The sequence below is a fragment of the Bactrocera oleae genome, chromosome 4, assembly GCF_042242935.1.
Source record: "Bactrocera oleae isolate idBacOlea1 chromosome 4, idBacOlea1, whole genome shotgun sequence".
In the NCBI taxonomy this organism is placed as follows: domain Eukaryota; kingdom Metazoa; phylum Arthropoda; class Insecta; order Diptera; family Tephritidae; genus Bactrocera; species Bactrocera oleae.
This window is the reverse complement of record NC_091538.1, coordinates 50,304,235-50,327,405: the sequence shown is the minus strand read 5'-3', so window position 1 is coordinate 50,327,405 and position 23,171 is coordinate 50,304,235. Positions and strand designations below refer to the sequence as shown.

Here is a 23,171-nt window from a genome sequence, read left to right as displayed (position 1 = left end):
GACCGGTCAAAATCAAATTTTTTAAGGAACTTTTGGTATTTGTGAAGGGTATTATAGCTTCGGTGCAATCGAAGTGAACGTTTTTTCATGAATTTATCTCAAGGCTCTGTGTTTAGTTCCACTGTACTTTTTCTGGTAGGACTTAAAAAAATCATAAGTCTGTCTCAATATTACGCAAAAAATCAATTGACAGATTTTGAGGTTATATTTTCCAAATGATGCCTCCAAGACGGTCATCTACAAGAGACTGAAGATCGACAGTGTTTCTTTGGCTTCTCTCTAAAGAACTTTACCGTAATTTTGGCTATTTAATTCCAAAATAATTTCTCTCAGTGCATTGCCACTTCATAAAAAAGTCCTCCTGACTACCGTTATAAGTGCGACAACTCCAAAGCAGCTGTCTTGTGGATATTGCGTAGGCTTTGTTGTGCTCGTTATTCAATTTGTATGAAATCAAATTATTACACGCACACACGTAAGCGCTTTGGGGCTTTCTCAGCTACTTGGCTGTTCTTATTTTGTCTTCAGCACAAACATATAGTTACATGTGCGTGTAGTTGTGTGCCAGGTATCAGTATCTGTTGATTTTCCCGCACTTCCACGCTTCCTCGCTTGCTTTTCCGTTTGACGTGTGTGCCTTTGCTTCTATTGCATGTGTATATGTATACATTTATGATGTGTATGTGTGTGTATATGTGAGGCTGCAAGTGCGGCAAAAAATTGATTTGATTACCAGCGAAGCAAAACGATAGAAACCAAACCAATAAATAAACGCTGGCAGAACCCAAGCAAGAAGTGTTGCATGCGCCGGGCTGAAGGTGGGACGGAGATGAGCACAAGCTGCCCCCCACGTGCCAGAAGATGGCTTTAAGTGATAACTTTTCTTTTTTGCTTTGGGTTTCTTTCCTTTGTAGCGCCGTATTGTGCGTTGGTATGGAGGTAAGACACGCCGCACTTGATTCGGCTACACTTGGAGCTGCAAGCAGTTAATAAACTGTTTTCGATTTTGTTTTACGGCTTTTATTATTGCTTGTTGCCGGGTATTTATACATTTATGTTGTTTCCCACACGTATTTAACGGTGTTTTTCATTTCCAAGCGCTGGCTTGCAAGAAAGTAGTGAAATGCAGGGATTCTATTGGACCTTGAAACGACAGTTTGATTGCCAGTTACAGAGGACCTCAAAGTGTGCGTAGTGAAAATTTAGAAAATTGCATAATTTCTCGAGCTGGCGAGCAAACAAGAGCAGCTGCGCCGAGCAAGTGAAGTTTTCTCATAGCTTTTGTGAGCTTATGTCCACAAATGTTGAGAGTTGTGGGTATATATTTATCTTTGCTGTTCTGGAAATCCTAAAGTAAAATAAGTCCTTAAAAACAACTGTTGAACAGTTTAGCTATCTTCGAAGACTTACCAACCCAAATGCAGCAGTATATGTATGTTCAAGCCGACACTTGTAATACAGCTTGATGTGGGTGTATAACTCCGTTAATATAGCTTATCATCATTACACGATATTGTAGACCTATTTTCACTGGAAATGGCTTGTGGTTTCCATGTATGAGAGTTATCAGTTTGCAAATTTATCGATTCGATTCAATATTTATTATTCATTGCTGCAACCAACCAGATAGTCTCTATCGACAAACTTCCGACCACAATACGCACGACGCAAAAGACTGGCCATATTCCTAGCTGCTTACGAAGTTTATTTATACTTCTTAATGGGTACCGAGGTTTCGGGAATAAATGAAGCGTCATTCTGAGGGTTTCAAGCAAACACAAGGTCTTCCACGTACAAAAAACTTTGTCAGCCACTGAGTTTCATTACTCACTGGCGTCGCATTTGGAGGAAGTAGGAGCTGTTGCGGTCTTTCCGTGAAGCAACTGGTGCAGTTTATGTGTGGTAAATGATACACTCATGTCTGTGTGACTGTATGTATATGTATGTATGTATGTCTATAAAATGGGAAACCGCAAGCACATGTGCGTAAATCGCAAAAGTCAATGTGAGCTCTGCGTGAGGGCAGTTGGAACGGCGTTGGCGGAAGACCCTGCATTGAGCGAGACCCACGAATGCAGCAACTTATTGTTTTTGTTATTTTATTGCGCTGTTCTTTGTTTTGTTTTTGTTGTATTGGCTTTAATGACTCTCCTCTTGCTTTTCACTGCCCTCTCGCTACGCATTCCTTGCTTTGGTCCTTTTTTATGCGGATTCCTTTACACCGCCATGAAGACGCATGTAACGCTCTGCATACAGCTTGCAACACTCACGCATGTGCAAATGTTGAGTTTTCTGCCAAAGTAACAAAAACAAAAGTGAAGACTACACAGCAATCACACTGCAAATGATATGCATGTGTTACACGCAACTGCAACAACTACAATGGCAACAACAGCGCCACTTAAGGCGCGAATGTGACACACATGTGTGCAATATGCGTTGCACATTACAGTTACACACATACACACATACATATGTACATTGCATTGGCGCATTTGTCGCAGTGGCTACTGGAGCCGGCCATCCGTTGCATGCTGGTGCAGCATGTGTTGCACGGTTGCGCTCCAAACTGTTCTATATCGCCTTTCAGCGCCTGCAACTGCATATATTAATTTGTTACATGTTCATTTGTTCACCGTGACTTACTGCCATTTCATTTTGTTGCATCTGCTACGTGCAACATCCAGTGAGCGCAATCAATTTATTGATATCCACAAAAAAAATCTCTCAGTACCGGAATGCGAATTATGCAAAAATTAAAATATTGTAAAAACAATATTCGTGGATAGGAATTTTCTTTCTTTTCCTCTTTCGGCTTACATTTTTTTTAACAAAACTGGTTCACAAATATACCTACAGATGCTTTACTGCTCGTTTAAAAAAAGTTCGATATGTCTCAATCCTTATAATACCAATTAAATTCAATTTGTGTCCCATAGTTATCAAAAAATCAAAAGTTGTTGAGAAACAACGCTGGAGATTTGAGAAAAGAACTCGACTATAAAACTAACGTTATCTCAGTTGGAGTAACACATTCATCTTTATTCCGGAAAAAAAAAATCGTTCTTAATGCTTTTCGTATCATTCTTTAACAATATAGATCATATAAGTTATCGATAGCTAACTTTAGTATATTCTTTAGATTCTATACTTTTATTAACAATAAAAAATAGCATTTTTGGTAAAAGTGATTTTAAATAATTTGTAAATATGTTATCGATATTGTCAGTTCTACATACTTTGTTTTTTATCGATAATTTTTATTGTTATGATTAAATACCTAGTAATCATATCGCAGTATTTTTGTTTTTCGTTAATCACAATAACTAACTCCGATTGCACTTCTTGTTTATACTTTTACAATATATTTTATCGATTTTCTATGGTGGTATGAAAGAGCTTCATAATTTGGCTTATATGTATATATTAAAGTTTATAATTTGTTGATACTTTTTATTGATTGATATTTTTATATTTTCGATAAATTTGGTTATTGCTTTCCTTTTTAATTTTTTTCATATATAATGTATGTTTTTGTGATTTTTGTGTACAAAATAACTGCGTTTATATTTTGATATTTTCGATTAATATCGATATATTTTCAATGCTTTAATCGATATATACGAAAGTAGTATTTTTCTTTATATTAAAAAATTTTCAAGAACATTATTTTCTTATAAGCACATATAATTTTTTCTATAGATATTCATAACTTTCTTCATCGATATCCGATTTTTATAGATAATTTTAATCGATGCATTTTTTATATGCTACTGGATCAAAAGAATCGCGTATAATTAGTAAAGTACATACACGTGTACCAAATATACCTATTAGAAATTTAAATGTTTTTCATCGCCTTTGTTGTTGTTGTAATTGATATTATTCTTATTACAGCGAAGTCAACTCTCGTATTGCTCTTGTTTGTGGCAGACATGTGCTTCTTTCCACCCTTTGCTGCATTTAACACACAGCCAGCCACACATGTAGACCTACAAACAAGCATCCGTGCATGCCACAGTGCCTACTATAGACAGTTAAATGCATGCAACAGCGGTGTTGATTTACTGTTAGTCGATATGGAGGTGGGCATTCGTATAATAGTATGTATTCTGCTGTAGATTTTATTTTCGCAGCGGTTATGCGAATCCCGAAATTTTGAGAGTACAAATTGGTTTACTCTTGCAACATGTTGCTACAGATTATAATACTTTTGTTCACCTAACGGTTGTTTGTATCCACTCAAACTAATCGAGATAGATATGGTGTTATATGTATATATATATATATATACAATATAAATGGTCAAAATGATAAAACGAGTTGGAATCCGAGTGACTGTCTGTTTGTCCGTCCGTCTGTGCAAGCGATAACTTGAGTAGAAATAAAGATATCTTTATGAAGCTTGGTACACGTGTTCCTTGGCAAAGAAGAAAAGACGAGTTCGCAAATGGTCGCCCACAAAACAGCAATAATCGAAAACCGTTAAATTGCCATAACTAAACACTAAATTAAGATATAGAACTGTAAATCGGCACAGGGGATCGCAGTAGCAAGGGGCACCTGGGGGTTAAAAATTAAAAAAAAAATGGGGGTGGCTCGCCTTCTAAAAGGTTTAATGTATGAGCATATCTCCCAAACCATTCAAGATTAAGTAACCAAATTCGCTCAGGACAAGTTTTTTAAGCACTGTTACCAACACTGTAAAAATTAAATCTGATGATAGCTTCGCATATAATGGTACTGTTAAAAACTACTCTAATCACAATAAATCAATAACTAAATACGTCAATTTAATTCAATATATAAAATTTTTCTAACATTCCAATGTTGCGGTGTGAAGTTGGGCGAAATCGAACTACAACCACGCCCACTTCCCATATAACACAATTTTAAATTGCATATGATTCTTTCACTTTCCAGTATGCAAATCAACCAATGAATGTATCAGGATAAAACTTTGCCCTTGAGGTGCGCCATCCTATAACCAAAAATTGTCCAAATCCAGCCGAAACTGTTCAAGCTCATAGGTACCGAATATGTGGACCCCTCATATATATCTATATATCATAGTTGACTTTTTACCGAAATTATCGATCAATGTGTAAGATATATAATTGTATTTCAGAAAGGATCCTTTTCTGTCAACGGTATTATTTATGTTTTCGTCGTATTTCGAATTATTTTGTATGTAATAATATTTTTCAAAAGTTCTATAAATCCTGAAATTTCGTGGTTACAAATTTTAAGTTCCAATTTTTGTAATTTTTAAATGATCCAAACGTTCACGATGTGGCATTGATTATTGGTTTGTATGCAAGTTTAATGTGTTTTAAATTAATTGGGTCCCGAAATTTCGGGATTTTGAAATTTAAAGTTTCGGGATTAATTATGTTTTCGTTGTATTTCGGGATATTTTATTTATATATACATTTTAGTAATATATTTAAAAAGGTCAATGCCTCCCGAGGTTTCGTGATATTAAAATTAAAAAAATGGAATAAGTCACAAAATTGTTTACATTCAAAGTCAGAATAAATTTGCCTTTAAAACAGACCAGCAGATTTGGCAGGATTTGGATTATAAGTACACACATACATACTTGTACATATAAGATATGCACTTGTAATTCAAGGGGCATTAGCATGTCCGCCCGCCACGCCAAGGTTTTCATTTTCAGTAACGGTTGCTGTTGTTATTCTATGTACACCTAGTCCAATCAATAGAGTTGAAGTAGTCACACACATGTACCCCATACACATATATCAATTAGCTTATACATATGTGTATACCTACATAAGTATATACATATGTGTGTATGTTGGCTTATGTTGCCTACATTTTTCTTGTCAGCATGTGGCAAGTAATATAGGAGTTGTACTACTGCTTGAAGGCCGAGCTCAGCGTAGGTACACACATTTTTTTTCGGATCAAACTTTGTTTTTTTTATTTTTATTAATTTACAAAACTCCATTAAAGAACTATTGAATCACCCCCTGCTAATAAACATACATATATGTATGCAAATAATGTATGTATATATGTATTTACCATATATGAAATTGAGATACCAATTGACAGTATAAAAGTTATTGCCTATTTCAAGGCAATATTTTATTGTATAGCTCAGATTTTATTCGAGAAAGTCACTATCGCCATCATACAGTTTAACCATTTTTCGATCTCACAATTTTTTTTACTGGTAGTTTAAAAAATTAATCAAAACGACACGCGATGAAGCTTATGGGTTGAAATACTCTACTTAATTATTGCTCGTGAGGTTAGTATAATAAGTCCCCAAACTAGATCTTGCTCAAATATCGATTTGATTCTTTATTTTGTGAATCATATGTTAGGGACCGTAAGCGATAGAGAGAGGGAGGGAAAGAGCAAGAGAGACAATCTAAGCTCTTAATAATCTTATCAAGATTATATTTTATGCTTCATTCATATTTGCTTTTACTGTTAACTCATTGGTAGGATTAGAAAAAATACCTAAAAGTTCTGAGTCCGTGGAAGTTTCGGGTAGTCAACAAGTTTTATATATATTTTTTACACTCCGTTTTTAATACATATACCTTACTTACCATATGCCTATATATTTGTCCACTTCAGAAATATAGATTCATATATCAGCAGAGTCAGAAACACTTTTCCCTTTTCCTATAGTTCCTTTCAAACCCTAAATCCTAACTACTTATACTTTTAAAGACTACAAATTTGAGCTATAGATGACACCGTGAAGAACATAAAATTAAGGTTTTATCCTCCTTTAATTTCAAGCCATTACTATATTACTAAAAAAAATTTTTAATTTGGTAATGGATTTAACATACCCCCAGAGAAAATAATCTAGAGGCGTTAAACCGCATGATCATGACGGCCATTCGACTCGGTCATTTCTCGAAATTTCTTTGAACGCAATGTGTCCATGTTTATACGTGAAACATGAGGTAGCACACCTTCTTGTTTAATATAGAGATCGTCCGCGTCGATTTCATCAAATTTCCGGAAAAAAATCGCAAAAAATTGGGGATGCAATTGCGTTTCCTCAACCACACGAGGATGTGACTTACCCCAATAGCGACAAATTTTGTTTGTTGACGAAACTATTAAGTCAGAAAGGGCCTCTTCTGAGAAGTCTGTGTTTTGCGCTAAGAGCTCTGAAATGTGACATGATGAAATGGCAAACCTTACTGAACACACTGACAAAATTTTACATAAAACTGTACACAAACATGGCAGCGGCGAGCTGTCAAAATCAAGTCATCCTTATTGGTAGACCAAAAAAACTTCGCCGTCTTGGTGGTCAAGAATGAATTAAGTCAATTTTTGATACCCTGGTCTGATGTGAATTGTACTTTAGTGAGGGCGTTATGCATCAACCAAAGATGCATTACCTTGGCGTGATGGATATTGGGATTTGATTTTGATTTCGCTTTTTCATTTAGGGTTGTCGTAATGGATAAATCTTTCATCTCAATTAACAATTCTATGCAAAAATTACTTCTTTTTATAGCGTTCAAGCAACCTTTCTGATATGAAAAACGTCTCTTGACTTCCATTCTTGCTTTTAAATGTATCTAGCTGTTTTTACACTTTTCGAAATTTCTGTTTAAGTGACTCTCAAAGATTTTGCGATTCATCGATTAATGTTACCTAATCCTTGTCTTCAAACTTTTTTGGCCGCCCAGGACGTTCTTCATCTTTCAAGCTAAAATCTCCACTTTTAAGTTGTGCAAACTACTTTTGGTACATTCGCGCAGCTAGAGCCTTTTAACCATAAAAATCCACCAGAATACAATAAATTTTGTTTGACGTTTTCTTCATAGTAAAGTATTGAAAAGGAACTCACCGCAAAACACTTTCAGGCACAAAGTTCGACATATTTGGAATACTGAAAAATATGCACAAGGACAGAGGCTTTCCAACGCATGTTCGGAATATGGGAACAATGGAACAATATTCAAGTTACGACATCTCTTGGCGATCCGCACGAATATAGTTATACACACAATACTCTTAAAAGGGATAATTTTATACGAAAGGTTTAAGTCTAAGGAATTGTTCTTTTAACGCGGTGAGACTTGCAGTGATAAGACAACTGATGATGATCGTTTAGCTAAACTTGTTAAACGCGGTTTCTATATATCGTTATTGCTAGTGCGACATACTAAAAGGTTTGGAAGTGAGGTGAGATTATTTTTGCACAATATTTTAATCTAAAAATTCAAAAAAGTTGTCCTAAAGCAAAATGAAAATAGTAAAAAAATAGACAATACATACTAGTACATAATAAAATATAACGGCACTGAGAGGACACGTGAAGGGAACTTGAACTAGTCATCATACATACAAAAAATCAAAAAGGAAAGAATACATTTAATGTGAAATAAAAAGTAAAGAGAAGATGAGCAAAGTAAGCAAGTAAAGCAAAAACCAAAAGGAGTGAGAAAGATAAGCGCAAAAGAAAATGTACAAACACAAACAGAGCGCATTATATGTATTTAAATGTTGGGCTGAAGAGGAAATTGTTCTGTTTGTATGTACAGTCAGTGGTACGAGGGTGGAGGACAATCAGGAAAAGTTGATATTGAGGCGAAGGAACAAGCAAAACCAGCTGATATGTGAGGACGACAACAAAAAATGCAGGAAATGGAATAAACGGCAAGTGAAGACTTGTGACGGGGCGGCGAAGTGTTGAAGGCGAAACAATACGGTCGGTTGGCAGCACGCAATGACATTGAATTATAAACAAGAATAGAGGCGGTGGAAGAAAATGGCTTACGCACGCAAAAGCCGAACACACGGACAACAACAAACACTTGTAGAGTAGGGCATGTGTGGCGGAATGTGTACTGGGGTAAAACACAGCTGAGCACACAAGGACAAGCTGTGCAGCTTAAAAAGGAAAATGAGAGTGTGCTCTCACTTTATTTCAGAGAGCGTAGAACGGAATTTCATAGCATCAGGAGAGAATGAGGATAAGTGACCTACCGCGCTGGATAGCATTAAAACACCGTGGGTGTAATTGTTAAGTGTTGCACGAGAGCAGAGATTTTGTTGTTTTTTTGTTTTTACGAACGAGTGGAGCTCACAAAGTAGTGATTTGCAGGACATTAGATCTCGCTTTTAATAGAAGAGGAAATGCAGTTATAGTGTTTAAATTTAGATGCGAGTCCAAACTATCGACGAATAGCAACAACAAGCCTCCAAAGACAACAATAACAAAGCAAAGCAACTAAAAACAGTAGCAACCCTTAAACAACACCAACAAAGCAGCTTATAGAAGCAAACGCCAACACAAAGTCTCAAACGTTCAGCTGTTTTTAGACAGCAGTACCGACTGGGCTTGCAAGTGCTGCTGTTCGCAACTTTGTGACTTCTACGAGCACATTGATTTTATGGCAGCGTTTAATGCGGAAAAGCTGTAAGCGCAAATGCCTGCCTAGCGCACACATGCCTGGTGGCCCTACACGGAGCAGCTCGTGGGTATGCGTCGCCTGGGGAGTGTGAGCGGTGACAAACGAAAGTAACTGTTGCTGCCGCCAAGCGTGTCCACATAGCGCTGGTGGGCGAGAAAGTCCGCACAAAAACAAGGCAACAACAGTAACAAATAGAGCGATGAGGAGCTACTGGCTGTACGCACATACATATACCTAGTTGTTTATGTATTCCTGGCTGCGGTGTAATGATGTGGGCGCTGCGCGGCGCACACGGTCAGATGCATATTAAAACGCTAGCGGTTGACGCGTCGCTGCTGAGCGCTTGCGACCATAACTACGCCGCGCTTTATATCGCTTTCATCGCGTACACTTGTGTTGGAGCATCAACCCCTTGCCTGCAAAGGTGTGCTTATTGCTGTAGTTGTTCTTTGCAGAAATCTGTGTGCGCGTGTGTGTATGCGCGCGCTTTTCATATGTGTAGGTCTTGCCCTACGGTGTTTAGAAAACATATGATTTGCTGTGGTTTTACTCTTGCTTTCATTCTGAGCGCTGGGAAGCAACTTCGACGCATGCGCTCCACGTAAACACACACACACACGCGCGTGCGTTCAAGTATTCACAGTTACTTACAAAGACAAGTGCGTCGGTGAACGCAGCGTAAAAACGCCTACGTTACAGTTTTCTTATACTTCCCACTGTGTATAGGTGAACTGGCCGTGCATGCATGTGTGCGCGCGTTAATATCAAGCAGATAATATGTAACAAGAAATACGCTGATAAGGCGCTCAGCAAAAGCGAGAAAAAGCGACGGCAGGAAAATAACAGATGATGTCAAGCGGTGGCGGCGAAATTTGAACGCATCGCTTGCGTTAGTCATATGGCGGTGTGCGCTCTCAGCTGTGCTGACACACACAGGCGCGCATTCCTATATATGTGCACACATACAGGTATGCCGACTCGCAGATAGGCACTTCCGTCATACCGTCTGTTTGCCGCCTGCTAATCGCGAGTCCCACACTCCCACACAAGCGCGCACACGAAATTCTAACTGTACATGCTACACACATGCAAGCATGCAAACACACACAGCTATATTATACACATACATATATGTATATACATATGTATTGGAATCTGATTCGTTTGCTCTCTGGTCGCGCTTTGCTCTGTCGCTCTGCTTTGCTCCGCCTCGCTCTGCTGCGGCGCATTTACCTCGGTTCGGCGTTCGCTCACACACGCGCTCGGTAGCTCGTCTTTTTTGCTGGCTGTGCTCGCCTTTTTCTTTCCGGCCGCCACGGCTTCTTGACGGGTAAAGGCAAACTTTTGCGCTGTAGATGCAACATTCGAAAAACGTTACGCACGGTGACCGTTAGACGCAGTGACTCGCAGCGGATCGTCGAGCAGCTCAGCTTAGTACAGTGTGGCATATACAGGCTCCGCGTTTTTAGTTGTCGGTACAAAGCAACGCACTGCTCTAACCAACCAGCAATTGTTTTCTTTAGTCGAGGTGACGATGACGCGCGTTCGCGTTTCACTAATTCTATAGCGCGGTGCGTGTAAGAAATATTCTTTCGAGCAAATATATAAATAAATTGATTAAAAATATATCCGCTAAATTATATATATAAATATATATTTGAACAAAAGGTGAGGCGCTAGCAAAACAATAACAACAACACACGGCGCTAAGGAAAAGCGAAGGTGTGCAGAAAAAAAATTTTTTTGTGTGTTAATCGCTAATATTTTCGCAAATCACAAATCCCGAAACCCCAAAATTATCGTCGTTTGTGAAGTTTTATACCTTCGAGTTAGTTGCGGAAAATAAATTATATTAAAAATATTTTGCTTGGCCTCCTAAGTCTAAATAAAAATAAATAACATTTAGCGGCACGCGTTATTTTAATATTAGCATTTTATTTATAAATAATTTTGCTAGTGAAAGCAGCAAATTAAAAATAACAATAACAATGGTGTTGGTGGTGGCAATGACGAAACAATAGAGATAAACATATAACATTTGTAAATAATGCTCATGTAATGGATTAAATGTTTTTGAGTTGGATATGAAAAAAAAACAGTCTTCATTAATGAATGAAAACTTAAAATAAATAAAAATTTTAAATAAAATTCGCTAAAATATTTAAATTAAGTTTTTTGGCTATATAAATAAAGAAATAAATAATAATTTTGTAAAAACATAATTAAAAAAAACAATAATAATAAATCAAATATAATAATATTAAATTAATTAAAAACTTATGAAATCAGTTATAAGCATTTTTCTGAAAAATTAATTAACAAATATTTAGAAATGAATACAGCAGTAATTATAATTTAAATAAATAATTTAAAAACTTATGAAATCAATTAAAAAAATTAATTCAAAAAAATTAATAAAAAGAAAATGTAAAACTAATTTTAAATATAAAAAAAATATTTTGAAATGAATGAAAATAATTTTAAAAAAATTAATTAAAATTAATTACAATATAAAATAAAAAATTTAAAAAATAACAATAAATATATATAAATTCAAGTGAAATGCTGTAAGAAAAATATGGGCTAAAATCCTAAGTTTTTTATATATAAGCCTTAAGTTTTATTTCTAAAGGCGACACTAAAAATTTTATTAATTACAAAATCAGATAGCTTGAAAAACAATAATTAAAATCAGATTTTTTGATAAAAAAAATTTAAAAAAAGTTAAAATTAAAAAAATTATGATTTTAAAATTTTATTACTTAGAAAATCAAATTTTTAAAATGAAAAAGAATTACATAAAAAATTAATATTAAAAAAATTATGATTTTAAACATCTTATATAAAACTTGTTGAATTGACGCAATGATTACGGAAATTTTTTTTTTAATTTGACTTAAATAAAAAAATTACAAACAAATAACAACCTAATTACAACAAAAAAAAATGTTATAATAATTTTAATGAAAAATAGTTGTGTTATATATTAATAACAAACAACATAAGCAAATTTATTTAAAAATTATCTAAATTTTATCAAAAATAAAAAATATTTACGTTTTTAATTTAAAGTTCTTTTAGTTTTTAATTCTGCGTACAATTTTGAATTTAATTTTAATACCAACTTCTAAAACAGGTTTTTATCAACTTTAAAATATACTGCAGATTTTAAACATTTTTGATAAACATTTACCACAAAATAAAAATTAAAAACGTTTTTGATATCTCTACGAATTCGTATGGTGATAAGATATTTGTATGCTGAATTTTGTAGACTTTATGAAACGAGAAAAAATTTATTCTATCAATTTTTTGAAGTGAAATTAAACTTTTGAAAAACTTTTTTGAAGTGAAACCAAATTTTTGAAAAACTAACAACTAAAACCAGGGAAAGAGAAATAATTTAATAAACAACAGCAACTAAAAATTCACCGAAATAAGTGGTAGCAGAAATTTAGTGCTAGAGTGGAGAGATTTTATTACGAACATTTTAAAATTGGCGGTAAGTAAAAAATTATATCTTGTAAATTATTTTTTTTAGTTGATTTTTGCAGTGTAACAAAAATTTTTATTAATATAGGTATGCATAAATATTATTAAAAAAAATAGTTAGTTCCTTCAATGATATATCTTATAGAAAATAATTTTTTAATATTACCAATAAATATTTTACATGTAATGCACAAAAAAAAAATAGACAATTAGTAAATTGTTTTTAATTATAATAAAATATTTTTATTTATGCACATAACTTATTGTTTTTTGTTGAATATTTTTAAACTTGAATATTTTTAAATATTTTATTTATTAATTAATTTTTTATAATTTTTTTCTGAGTATAAAATTTTAATTTCCTTAAAAAATTATTTTCAATTATCATATCAACTTTGAGCATGATTCTGCACTTAATCAAAGCCTTAAAACCTCGGGAATTGTGCAAATCAAATGCGAGCGACGGAGATGCGAAACAAATAACAAAAAATTACAGAATTTTGCACTTAGCATATGCAGCGACGACGCCCATTGATTAAGGGTTATCAAAGAAAAAATAAAACAAATTTTTAAAAAAAATCAACAAACAAGAAGCAAAAAAATTAATTACATCTTAAAAAAGTAAGAGCGTTACGGATCGCGTCTGCAAAGCTTGTATTTTTCAGGCTTTTATACAATTCTAAATTTTTTTTAGCAGTATAGTTGATAAAACATGAAAAGAAAATTAGAAATCTTCGCAAAATTTACTTTTGTCTGCACTTTTTAATATTTGGAACCAGCAATAATACGAAAACTTCACTTCACTTCCTTGTTTATATTTTTGCAATCTTAATATTCATTTCAATCTTTGTACCGTTTTTCTTTTACTTCAGCTTCAAGCATCGCTGCACATTCATCGCTTGCATTTCTCTCATTTCACACCCAAGTCTCCTGCTGATAAGCCGAGACCTTTTGCATTCGGCGCATGTGAGTTCACAAACTTCATGTGTCACTTCGTTATGACTCCAATCAGTTCAAAGTAAATGACAAATTTAAAAGCTCCTAAGTAAAGTTTGTTAAAATTTTGAAATCGTGCCAATAACTTCATATCCTTGCGTTTTTTTCCTTAACTTTTGTGCTTTTTTTAACTATATTTATTTGTTCGTTCTCATGTTATGCTTTATTGATAGCCAGTATTCATCGCTATCTCCACCTACACTTTACTCTTCTTTACACTCTAGTGCTAATCTGTTTGCCATTGTGTTATCTGCTTTGTTGTCTTTATCAATTACAGTTACTCAATTCAAGCTTTAAGTTAGTCTTAAACTGAAATAGTTTTGATAGTTTTGTGTGAGACTTTTTCATTTGTTAAATTATTAAAAGTGAGTGAAAGATTATACAAGATATATCCAGTTGAAGACAGTTTAGTTGCTAAATTGATTGTTTGAATTAAGTTTTGCCAATCTCAAATGATAACCACATCAACCTGTTTCCTGTTTTTTATACTGAATCTGTTATCTTTGTAATTCTTAAAATTTGTTTTGTGCATTTTTTCATTTTTTAACAAAATTTAATTCTAGCAAAATTTTACACTATACAGTCTGAGTTCATAGCGTCGTAAATTGCTCGTTTTGAGCCGTTCCCTATTTGTTTTAAAATTTTTAGAAATATTCTATCATTCGAAAACTATCGAGTTACATTCGAGACTCTATTCTATTAATTGTTTTAGCATGCTATCTGATCTAATGTATAGCATTTAAATTTTTAATTTTTTTTAGTTCGACAAAATGTGTACCTGCGACATATCGTTATTCTTACCCATTTGGACAATATTTACTATAATCTAGTCCACTTTTCATCAGTTTATTTGTATGAATCAGTCTTAAAATCACAAAATATAAATTTGGGTAACCGAGTCTAATAGTCCTATGTTTAAGTGCATCGGCTTTTAAATTTTTAAATTATTTTTTATTATAATTTTTTACCTTAATTTGTTTGTTTTAATTTCGAACTTTTTGAATTAATTTTGTTATAATTTTTATTAAGATTATTTTACCATAATTTTTACTGTAATTTTACCAATTTTTAAAATTTTTTAAATTATTTTTTCTTCTAATTTTTATTATAATTATTTTACCATAATTTTTGTTATCACTTACTTGCTATAATTAAAAAAAAAAAAATTTAATATTTTTTATTAAAATTGTTTACTATAAGTATTTTACCATAATTTTTGCTTTAATTTATAATTATATTGCCATAGTGCTTGCCATAAATTCTTTACTATTTGTTTTTGCTATAATTTTCCTATATTTTTTACTATAATTTTTGCTATAATTTTGACGCTTTATTCTATGAAAATTATGTTGCATTGAAAATTTCGATAGGAAGAAGAGCGAGAAATTTTGAGAACTCGCTTTAGAGATATACTATAGGTCTAAGGGTTGGATTTTGTAGTGAAATAAATACCAGAACAAATTCAACAAATACAAATTATTTTTCTTTGCTCTCAAAGTTCGCTTGGTTGCCTATATTTAAGCAATTAAATGCATTTCACAATAATAAAGCTGAAAGATCGGAAAGGAGTTTAGAATTAAAATATATCGATTGAAATGCACTTAAGAAAATATATACTTTCTAGTCTTATTAGTTAATTATTAAGGGTTTTACTTATGTTGGTATTGTGCCCATACGAGTACGAAGATTTCGGTCAAAAGCCAAAGTTCGAATGTGGATTTTAATAGTAAAATTAATCGATAAATCAGAACTGACGAAATTACATTCTATCAAATCATACTGATTTGCTATCAAGGTCGCTTAATTACTTATGTTCAAGTAATTAAATACATTTCTGATAAAGTAACATTTCTATGAATTCACTGGAAGGAAAATTGGAGCTTCAAAATTAATTACATAGCCAAAATAAATCGATAAACCGTTACCTATTATATAAATTATTACGATTTATTATGAGATTATATTTCTTGAACTTGAACTTGAAATAAGTTGATAAATCATTAGTTATGATACCCTCAAAACCTATAGACTTGTTGTCATCGGAAATGAATTTAAGGTTTTTTTTTGCTCCTAAAGTGCAAGTCACTCAACTTTTAATAATGGGGAAATCCAGAAAATTTATAAAATGTAATAATCATTACGCAATTTGAGTAGCATTTAGTGAGCCAAAGGACTCACATCGATACACAAACTTTTAATTTTTGACTTTTACAAAAATATTTCACAGAAACTCGCAGAAATCGGCATCTGCATTGTCAGCTTTTTGTATATATGAATAATAACAAATTGTTTATTTATAAATAATTAATTTTAAATTTGTATGGCAAATATATTACTAAAAATAATTGTAAGAAATACTGAAATAAATTCACTTTTTTATGACATCAGTTAGCTGACTGATAACTATGGGCAAAGCCAAGGTTATGCACACTGAGATTTTACCGAACATACACACACACACACAGAGCCACACTCAGGCAACCGAGGCAACGTAGCCGCTCATAAGAACAAATAATTACAAAACTAAAACACCCACACATGCATGAAATATATGTAGATGTGTATATGCTCCATATGTATGTGCTGACTAGTCTGCTGGTGTTGTTTTTGGAGCCCGTCACTATCTTATCAATAAAAAACAAAAAACACAAGCAATGCTAGCAAAAATGTTGAAAATGAAAGTAAAAGCAAATATAGCAACAACAACAAGAAAGCAAGCTAAATGTGCGAAAAAATGTAAAATCCTATTGAAAGAAGCAAAAAGAAAACAACAAATGTAATTACTATTATGACCCGCTATAAAAGTTTTAATATATATTACATACATATGTATAGATAATACAACAGTTAGCACAATAACAAGTAACGAAAACACAATATTGAAGTAATCTAAAATAAAGCAACAACAACAAAATATCAAAATCAACAACTAATAAACATTTTAGAACCACAGTGCAGTAACAACGCGACAACAACAACAACACATACGAATAACAATACAACAACAAAACATAGTAAAAAACAAAAACAGCAATTGTAGTTATCATAGCAATAATACAATAATATGAAAGGAAAAAGCCAACAACAACAACTACAAGCAAAGCAGACAATGCTTCCACTTCCATACACGCACAAAGTTTAAGGCGCGGTTTTTGATAAGCGCTGTTGATCTCACTCCTCAAGCAGACACCCAACATAAGAGGTGCCATGTGCATTTGTTTGTTTGTATGTAGATGTGTATGTCTTATGACTCGCCTTAACAGCTTAAGACGAGTGGCTGCTAAGAAAGCTAAACACACACACACACACACATACACACATACAAATATGTACATACATTCAAGCTGACAATTGTGAAAAGTTCTTTTGCAAACGCTTAATCGCCTTGCTAAAGTTCACTTGGCTGATTTGTTAGCCACATTAGATGAATGCTTACATTTTTGCATATACATACATACATACATATGTTAGTACATAGTACTAGTATGTAGTAAATAATACTCAGCAGTGATAACGGTTATTATCAACAGCGTAAATCAGGTGCTGCCGCCGTCTGCGTCTCATGCGACCACAACGTGTGCCACTGTGAAATTTTTAGCTATGCGCTGACAGATAGAGTCGTATGTTCACACACACGCGCACAGCCTTACGTGACTTCGGCTGATAATGTTTTGTGTATGTGTGCGCGAAATTTGGTTTGTTACTGTATATATGTATATATTTTTTTGAAGCAGTTGTAAGCGCGCATGTGTGTGTAGGTGTAGTGCGCCTAACAGTGGCAGCTAAAAGTTTTTTATTTAATGTAATTATTTTTATTTTATTAACTATTTTATAAAATTAAGTTTAATAAAATAAAACAAACTATTTTAAGCATATTATTTTAATTCATTCTTAATATTTTATGTAATTTTTAAGAAAACAAATTTTTTTTTATAAAATTGGTAAAATATTATTATTACATTATATTTGTATTATATTTATTCATTTTACAATATATATTTTTAATGAATACACTGGTTTTTTTTTAATTCAATTTGATTTCAATTAAAATATTTTAATCAATATAAGAAACGAAAATGTTTAATTAATAAGTTTTATATTATAATATAATTTCAAATTTTATATTATTTTTAAAATTTGTAATATGTTATAATTATATTCATTTCCTTATATATAATTTTTTTGAATGAAATTTATTTAATATTTTTGTAAGCAGTTCTTTTATTTAATATATTTTTATATGAGTTTTAATTTTTTTATTAAGTTTTTCAATTTCTTCTCTAAAAACAATATAATAAAAAAAAATTTAAGATTTATAAATTTTATGTTTTTGTTCTAATACATTTTTATTATACTCTTTTTTTTTGTAAATTAATTTAATTTAGAATAAAATATTTTTGCTAAAAAACTATAATTTTTATATAATTATAAAAAAAATAAATATTTTAAATTACATTTTGTAATATAATTTATTTTTAAATTTTATATTTTCGTTAAATTCTAATTTTTTTTTGTTATCTAATTCAATTTAAAATTTTTAATAGTTTTGCAATTTTTTATTTTTTATAATTATTCAATATTTATTTTTTAAAATGCAATATTTTTGAGTACAGCTCTTTTGTTAATTATTATTTCGTTTTATATGATTTGTAATATTTTATTGTAATATAATTTAATTCAAAATAAAATACTTTTAATATATTTGTTTGCAATTTAATATAATTTTGTTATTTAATATACTTTTATTTGTTTATGCATTTTAATTATTTTTATTATTTTTTAAATTTCTTCTTAAATTAATATTAGTTTCTTCTTTCGTTTATTTTTTTGTTTGTTTATTTTTTTGATATAAATATCTTTTTGTAATATATATACAAAAGTTAAAATATACTTAATTATTTTTGATTAAATATACATGTTTAATCGAAATTTTGAAATTTTGTTTTACTCTATTGTATTTTAAGTTGAAATAAAATTGTATTTCAAATTTTGAAAATTTAAATTTAATTTTCTTTTTCAATTAATTTAATTTAATCTAATATAATATTATTTAATTTAATTTTTTAAATTTTATTTTTTTTTATTATATTTTATTTTATTATATTTTATTTTATTATATTTTTGTTTATTTCGTTTCATTATTTTTATTTATATTGATATTATTTTTATTGTTGACTTTAATTTGAATGCCTTTCCTGCTAATCTAGTTTATGTTTGAGTTCTCCTGCCCCAATTTGCCCCACAAAAACCATTAGTCTTCATGGGATTTTAAGATTTGCGACAAATCTATCTGGAGTGTTAATTTAATTTCTTCTACTTTCCCCTTTTATTGAACTTATCAACTACTCTAGACTGATTGTATCGGCTCTACACCTGCATGCATTTGCAACAGCCGCTATAGACCTACACATATGTATAAGTATATACACATATTGCACCTTTTTAGATATATACCAATGCATATACAGGTTATTTTGAATGGATCAACACTGTCTGTGCATACTTGTACATAAGTATTTATTCATCTAATGCGCACCTACCCCTCTAACCAAGATCAAATATTGTAAGTGTTGAGTATTTTTCGTGCACGCAAAACCTACTCATTCTACATTTGTCTGATTATCATTGAGAACTTTCTGCGCTATCTCTGTCATAGAATTACGAGTATGTGTTGATATCATTGACTAAATTGGCATTTGTCGATAAAAATTCAATACTTTTAAATAATAAAATAATGCTCTCGCCAGCTCTCCTCAAAAGTCTAAACTCTCTAGCGTATACAAAGTTCTGCTTCTCAATGGTCTATGTATATCTTCGCGGTATATTAAAGTTATACAGGTTTTTAAGCTTTTTTTTCAATATTAGTTAATTAAATACTCGAAAATTTATTGTATATACTCATTTGCTGCAATATTTTATAAGTATTTAATCACACATTTGTGTAACGAAATTAAAAAAAAGCCTATATTCATAATAGTTCTGTACATCTTCCGAAACTTGTTTCTCTTTTAAATGTTATATAAATTTTCTCCGTGTTTACGAATTTATAAAATGACTATAATTTTTTTTTGAATTTGTAACATAATTTTGGTGTTGTCTATATATATTATATTGCTTATATTTTGGCGCTTTGTTTGAGAGTGTGTTAATTCATGCTGACTTTTTTTTATAAACTTGGAACATGTCTTTTTTTATATTTATATTAAGTAAATACAAGATTTAATCTCTAAATTTTTCTATAATGTTTATAATAGTTTTCCAATAATTTTGAAAAACCTTATAAAAACCTAACAAATTCAAGAATTCTAAAGATATTAAACTATTGCCTACATTTCGGCGCTTAGTATTGATATTCGAAAATTTCCGGCATATCTAAATGTTAAACAATAAATGTCTATATCCAGGCGCAGTAGCAAAAATATTTCAAGTAGATATTCAAAGGTGCTGTATACAAAAAGAAATATTTTTGAATACAAGCCTTGATTCCGATCATTCAGATCGTATGACAGCTATATGCTATAGTGATCCGATATTGGCGGTTCCGACAAATGAGCAGCTTCTTGGAGAAAAATGATCATGTACATAATTTCAGATGGATATCTTATTAACTATAATAAGTATAGTAAAAATATGTAATTTTTGTTATAAAAGAAAGGTTTGAAAAGATTTGAAATTCATAAAAAAAAATTGAAAATCGGGGTATTAAACAAAGTGCCAAAGTATCTAATGTTGAGTAACCGGATATTTAAGATTTTAAGATTAAAGGTATCGTAGATATACAGCATACGATCATATATATATGTACAAAAACTGTTCAACACCTGCTCGCATTTAATCGATTTCAATTTCCGTGCGGTACTTTTCACCCCAGCCACCTGTAAGACCTCGGATGACCTTTACATTAAAAATAAAGCAGAAACCAAACAGCACAAAATATTGCAAATAAATGAAATCAAAATTGAATTAACGGGAAATTGATTAGAGTGAAATTACGAGTGTATTTGTCACCAAAACCACAGCGCTTATAGGCAGGTTTTCTCGTGCAGCACTTAACCACGCGCCAACAACCGTTCAGCGTCTCGCAGCAGCGCTCGCCGGGGAGTGACGCAGACGCTCAGCTGAGTCGCTAAGCTGCAGGCGCAATGCTACAGTTCATTTATCTTTGAACTTTACGCAGAAATCGAGTCGTCAGGCAAATGTTGTGTGGTCGAACGATCGAGCGAGTGCGAAAAAAAGGTTCGAAACAATTTAAAAAAAAGTTAAAGAACCACGCATGACAAACTCGAGCAATCAGGAAAGAAACAACATATGTTAATATTTAATCATACAAAGGGAACTGTAATGAAATATAATTAAGTAACGCATACATTTCAATAATTTCTTATAATTTTTTTTGTTTTACAAAATTTCTTCTCTCTAGCTGCAATTCTACTTATATTATATTATCGCTAAGTTGCAAGCGGGCGACCTCAAACTGTAAACAGTAAGTGCAGCAGAAATAAACAATAACAGTTATATGTGTATATTAGGGTGGAGCGAATAATTTTTTTTTTTTGGATAGCCTGAGGGTCAAATTTCTAGATTATAAAAAAAGAAAATTTTTGGGAAAAAATTTTTTTTTTAACATTACAAATTATACCCGCTGGCTATGCAAAGAAAAAAAATTTTGTTCCGAACAACCCTACTGTATATTTAATACCTTTCCTAGATCCTTTTGCTGTTCCACTTAATAGAAAGTTTTTAATGCTTTAACCTAAGCTGAATAAGTTGTCAAAGCCAAAATACCAAATAAGGCCGGTATGAAGTTACATGCTAAGGTAAACCTGCCTTCTTTCCGTATCTCTCACAGTGATATCAAAACTGTATTTATGCTTTCCAAAGCATGTATTTCTAGACTCATACGTCTAAAATAATCTAACTTGGAATTTCCGAATTTAAGTCTCCAGCGTATGTTTTTCCCGGATAAAATCACCGTAGATCCAAACACTCCATTTCTTATAGAAACATTCATAGCCTGCTCGCTCATTAGGCCATGCCAGCGGCTTACAAATCAATTACTTCTTGACATTAATGACACATTACACAAAGTGCATCTCAAGTCCCATGAGGGGTCAGAAAAAGTTTTCTCTGCATTTAATGGAATGCTTGCATATTACACACTCTCTTGCTGCTCTCTCACTCCCATCTCTTTTTTTTTTCTTGCAGAAATATGCTGCGAATTGAGACATCACTTGTCAATCTGTTAAAAGTTTTTCTTTGTTCGACCAAGTCTTCCCACTCTGGTCTTATCTGCATTTCACCTTTTTGTTTGTTGTAAGGCAACTTATTTTAATGGTATCACAACATTCCGTTCAACATCCGGAAGTTTTGCATGACAAGACGGAAGCATAAGTTTTACTCGGTACTTTTATGAGTTGAATTTACTTTCTTGCTCGAAGTTATCAGCTGTCTTCTGCCGCTTAAGTTATGTTTATTTCATTCTTCTTTCTTATTTGAATCATATTATTTTTGTGAATTTGTTTTTGCTATCGTGTTGCGTAAGTGCAAAAGTTTTTGATCTTATGGAAATTGGTAAATTGAAGCATGAAATTATTTGGATTAATATTGAAATATTTATAAACCCTGTACAGGATATATTAAGTTTGCTAAGAAGTTTCTAACATCCAGAAAGAAACGTTGAATACCCGATAAGAAAATAGTTGATTGAGCCACGTTCGTCTATCCCTCCTCCGTCTGTCTGTATATACTCCCAGTCTAGTCTAGTCTTTCAGTTTTTGAGATATCGATCTGAAAATGTGAACACCTTTTCTCCCCAAGCAGCTGCCCTTTTGTGGGAACCGCCGATATCGGCCCACTGCCATTCAAACTGAACGATCGGAATCAAGTGCTTCTATGGATAGCTTTTCTATTTGACGAGATATCTTCAAGAAATTTGGTATGGATTATTGTTCAGGGCTATGATGCAATTTCCGAAGAAATTGTTCAGATTGTACTACTATAGCATATACCTGCCATACAAACTGAACGGTCGATATAAAGTACTTGAAATTAAAGCTTTTTCATTTGACGAGATATATTCATGAACTAGCATGGACTATTTTTTAAAGCAACGCTAAAATATCTTGGAAAATTTTTCAGATCGGACTACTACAGTTGACCGATCAAACTCAAGTCCTTGTATTGAAAACTATTTCAACTGAAAATATTATATTATATAACTTCATTAAATTTGGCATTTTTCTGATCGGACTACAAGTA

At 32.1% G+C, this 23,171-nt stretch overlaps 1 protein-coding gene across 17 annotated transcripts in view; it reads left to right on the top strand.

The window, feature by feature from the left end:
* Mef2 (myocyte enhancer factor 2) overlaps nt 1–23,171 on the top strand; it is a 185,045-nt gene that overhangs the window by 124,697 nt on the left and 37,177 nt on the right. Inside the window, exons 1-2 of one of the 17 annotated variants that reach the window (XM_070108594.1) lie at nt 10,729–10,996; nt 12,562–12,927. The exons of 13 other annotated variants lie outside the window; for them this stretch is intronic. The gene's annotated coding sequence lies outside the window, so the exon portion shown is untranslated. Of the gene's footprint in view, nt 1–10,728; nt 11,148–12,561; nt 12,928–23,171 lie in introns of those variants that run through there. 3 more of the 17 variants (XM_070108593.1, XM_070108589.1, XM_070108588.1) reach the window with 3 other exon arrangements.